The sequence below is a fragment of the Canis lupus genome, chromosome 16 (assembly GCF_003254725.2).
Source record: "Canis lupus dingo isolate Sandy chromosome 16, ASM325472v2, whole genome shotgun sequence".
Lineage (NCBI taxonomy): Eukaryota > Metazoa > Chordata > Mammalia > Carnivora > Canidae > Canis > Canis lupus.
In genome coordinates this window covers 6,081,488-6,086,346 of record NC_064258.1, presented here as the reverse complement: position 1 = coordinate 6,086,346, position 4,859 = coordinate 6,081,488, and the positions used below count along the sequence as shown (strand labels likewise).

Below are 4,859 nucleotides of genomic sequence, written 5' to 3'. Positions count from 1 at the left end.
CACATGATTGGTAAATTCTATCGCGCCACAAAGTGATTATGGTCACATTAGTTTTTCGCCCCTACCTCTGAGAACTAGTTGGTTGCAGCTAACTAGTATGAGATAATGATTGATGCTTCCCTTATCATCCTGTTTTCTCGAGTAAGATCTATGGTATTGCCGGTTCACATCAGAAATGCTTGTCACTATTGTTAAGGTTCCAAGACTGCTTTTACCATCTTTGATGATTTCTCATAATAAAGACTTGGCAATATGAGGATGAGGGCCATATTTTCAGCCTCCTTGCAGTCATGCGATTAGTTCCTTAAATGAAGCGATCCTACAGAGCCTTGCTGGTGATTTTCCTGTTCATACTGATATCCTAATCACACTTCTCCTTGATTATTTCCACTCCTTTGCTTAGCCAGTAGCAAGGAGATGCTTTCAGTATCACCAACCCTTCTGTAAGATATCATCTACTAAATCCTTTAGCTGATTGTACCTTTGTGTAGTGGGATTGCCTACTCATTTCAATTCCATCCATTCCACTAGCTTCCTTTCTGACCAGACACCTACCAACTTTTCCCCATACCAATTCCTGGCCAAACTGCAAGTGAGTTCCCACAGATGCCTAATAATAGCTTGCTCGTTTGCTGAGGAAATCTTCATAGTGTCTCTGCCAACCAACCTTCTGTTTTCCTCAAACTTATTTCTGCTTATTTTATTCTTAAAAAGATATTCCTTGTTGATTATTGCTTCTCTTGGTCCTTCCATTTCCGCCCTACTGCCTAGCTTGGAAGAGTGCCCAGAACATGGTAAATACTCAGTGTTTGCTGTTGTTTCTTATTGCCACCCCTTGTACCACTGTTGAGTCTCCCAGGACCACCAGATATTAAACAATTAAGATGCTTTGAGCCTTGTGCCAAGTATTTTCTCACTTAACTTAGTACATTCTTTGGCTGAGAACATTGAAGCCCTGCAAGAAACTTTTTTTTTAAAGCTTTCTCAAAGTCAAGCTTCTTAAAATTTGAACTCTCTGCTTATCCTTCTCATCTCAGAAAAGAACTGTGTCTTCCTTTACAAGGCTACCACTTCAACATGTATTTTCATCCTTACTCCTGTAGATCACTCCCAAGACTGTGTTTTTTTGGTTTCTGACACCCTAGATTCTTCATCCTTTCTCTTCCCACTGCCTCCTTTCTCCTTCTAACATTCACAGGTCTGCCTGACTTGTCTTGAAAACCCCCAGGTTTGGGCTTTTTTCTGCATAAGATTCTATACATTTTTCTCCTTCACATCCTTGTAGACATTCTTAGGTAAGTTTTTGTCTATCCCATGCCTTCTTCATGCCTGAAATCTACACTCCTAGAACTCACTTCTACCATTTCTGAACTAATCACAGTTGGTACTGATTTCCCAGTTACTTAAATCCTCTTCTAACCACTTATTCTTCATAGATTTTTCTTGTGCATCTTGCCCCCATGAGTGCTATATCCTTGAAACTCTTTCTTCTTTGGTGTTTATGATAGCAAATATTCTTGATTCTGTTATACCTTTCTGCACACACACCCCTGCCTCTCTCTGCCTCCTTAAAACCAGATGGTGGGGCAACCCGGGTGGCTCAGAGGTTTAACGCCGCCTTCAGCCCAGGGCGTGATCCTGGACACCTGGGATTGAGTCCCACGTCGGGCTCCCTGCATGGAGCCTACTTCTCCCTCTGCCTGTGTCTCTGCCTCTCTCTCTCTCTGTGTCTTTCATGAATAAATAAATAAAATATTTTTAAAAATAAAATAAAAATAAAATCAGATGGTGAGAATCATGTGAGGAACCATCTGAAGGGATCCCAGAATCAGAGCATGGATAGAAGTTTAGGCCTGGGGCAGCAGGAGGGTCAATATTCACAGTGTTAGAAAGAAGTCAAGAGGACATGAAAAGCAGAGAAAGACAGAGGGTTCATATTCCTGGCGTTGATTGATAGCTGATATGTCTGCAACTTTAGGTAAAATATTTAGAGGGCTTACAAAAGCTGATGGAGAAAGGAGGGGCAGAGTTGTGAAGGTAGAAGTTGGATGGGATGACAGGTGTGGGCAGGCTGGTAGGGAGAAGAACAGATGAACAGCAAGAAAAAAAAGGATAAAGAGGAGACTTAGCTCCATTTATTTACTTTCTCCTGATGGAAGTTAATCCTGGGTTGGCCTTGCTCAGAAACCTGTGAGTGATGATACAACAAAGCCACACAGTCTTGGTGATCCCAAGACCCGGGTTGGTCTGATGAATGGCAGTGGAATGAATAAAGTCTGCTGGAGGTACAGACCTGATAAGCAAGACACCTGAACCGTCAACCTCCCATTTTTTTTTTTTGAAGATTTTATTTATTTATTTTGAGAGAGAGAACAAGTCGGGGAAGGACAGAGGGAGAGGGAGAAACAAACTCCCCACTGGGCAGAGAGCCTAAGTACAAAGCACAATGCTAGGGCCCCAGGATCATGACCTGAGCTGAAAGCAGAAACTTAACCAACTAAGCCCCTGTCATCCTTCCTCTTTAATAAGCATCAGTTATCCACACATTTTATACCTTTCTATTATACAAACTTTCACACACACACACACACACACACACACATATATGAAACAGAAAGAATTATATATATTATATTATATATATATAACAAAGAATAGTATAACAAGCCCTCATTTATCAATTACCATTGAATTTATCAATTCAATAGTCATCAACATATTGCAATCTTATTTAATCTGTCTTTGCCCCATGTCCTTAAGATAATTGTTTTTGTTGCAGTGTTTTAAAGGAAATCCAAAATTTCACCCATAAGTAATTTAGTGCCTTCACTTGTTTTATATCTAAGCACCTGCACCCAGTGGTAAATTTCCTGCTTTTGTACAATTATTTCTGTAGCTCTTTAGTTATGATACTTGAGTACCAGGTGAATCTTAAAAAGGAACAGTGGAGTGGCCGCGCTGCAGCTCCCTCCTGGCCTGTGTCTCCGCGCTCCCTGCTGCAATGAGCTTCCTCAAAAGTTTTCTGCCACCGGCTCGGCCGAGGGGCTTCGGCAGCAGCAGCCTGAGACCAAGACCGAGGCTGTGCTGAACGGCAAGGGCCTCGGCACCGGCTTGCTCTACATCACGGAGAGCTGCCTGTCTTGGTTAGATGGCTCTGGATTAGGATTCTCACTGGAATACCCCACCATTAGCTTGCATGCGGTGTCCAGGGACCTAAATGCCTATCCACGAGAGCATTTGTATGTTATGGTGAATGCTAAATTTGGACAAGAATCAAAAGAATCTGTTGCTGAAGAAGAAGAAGACAGTGATGATGATGTTGAACCTATTGCTGAATTTAGATTTGTGCCTAGTGATAAATCAGCATTGGAGGCAATGTTCACTGCAATGTGTGAATGCCAGGCTTTGCATCCTGATCCTGAGGATGAAGATTCAGATGATTACGATGGAGAAGAATATGATGTGGAAGCACATGAACAAGGGCAGGGGGACATCCCTACATTTTATACCTATGAAGGAGGATTATCCCATTTAACAGCAGAAGGCCAAGCCACCTTGGAGAGATTAGAAGGAATGCTTTCTCAGTCTGTGAGCAGCCAATATAACATGGCTGGAGTCCGGACAGAAGATTCAATCAGAGATTATGAAGATGGGATGGAGGTAGACACTACACCAACAGTTGCTGGACAGTTTGAGGATACAGATGTTGATCACTGAAGATGATTTATGCTGCTGTGGGATTCTGCTCATAACTAGGAAAGGACTAAAGAACTTGGTGCCTCTTCTACTGTGGAGTGGGTGTTGATGAAAGTCTTTTTCCTTCTCCAAAATTTACCTGAACCAGTTCTTTTTTTGAGACAGACTGTATACTGAGACAAAAAGTTGTCACCAGCAGAAGAAACTATGACCTTTATTAACAAAGGTGAATTAACTTAACCAAGAGGGTATTTGTAGTTTATCATCTACCCAAAACTTTTGTGTATAGGTATCCTCTGAGAAGGCCTATAGTTCCTGCTTTCACTATATGCATCTTCTGTAACCTGGCAGGCCTATGTGGTGAGAATGCGCAGGTGCTTGAAGACATAGGTAGACTGGATGGGAAGGAAGGAGGCTGAATCTAAGATATATCCTTTAGAGCCTAAGGATTCCCTTACCCCTTAAAAAGAAAGACAAAGAGATCTCAGAGAAATCCTGGCCACTGCTTGTTCTTCACAGGGATTAGGGTCTTTTTACTAATTTGGGATCCAGGTTAGCTCATTTAGGCATCTTTAGAGAGCCTCTTGGGAAATATCCTAGCCACATGAAATACCACTAATATGGATGCTTCTGATCAGCTTTTACTTCTTTCACCATGTTTCACCAGTCTGTTTTGTTATAACCTCTTAGGTTATAGCCTTTAATTTCTAACCTCTTAGGTCAGTTTCCATAACAAATGAAATTGGGATGAAGTCCTCACAGTACTTCAATGATAATTGTTTTGTCTTTGTAATACTTTAACAAATAAATCTAGGTTTTCTATAAAAAAAAAGGAACAGTGAGTTCTGCAAATGAATATAATAAGGACTGATACTGGTGCCTCTTGGTTCCTTTAATCTTCATGGCTTTAAGATACCCCATTAAGGACTGGCCTTATTCCTTAAATTAAAGCAGAGTATTCCTTTCTCAGGCAGTCTTGGTCTTAAAGGTGAAATCTGTGTTTTGGGTAACATGGATTTTGCCATTTGAAAGTCTCTGAGCTAGTCTAATAGCAACCTTAGAATCATCATAATCAACCTAGATTATTGAGCATTCACCTCTGGAAGATAAATACTGGAGATAAATGGACCAACCTGGTAGGGGTGGTATGAAGGGATATAAAA

The 4,859-nt window shown here is 41.2% G+C and overlaps 1 pseudogene; it reads left to right on the top strand.

Annotated features, from left to right (window-relative positions):
* The first annotated feature begins 2,966 nt into the window (after positions 1-2,966).
* On the top strand, positions 2,967-4,528 carry LOC112650909 (methylosome subunit pICln-like; annotated as a pseudogene).
* Positions 4,529-4,859: the final 331 nt, after the last annotated feature.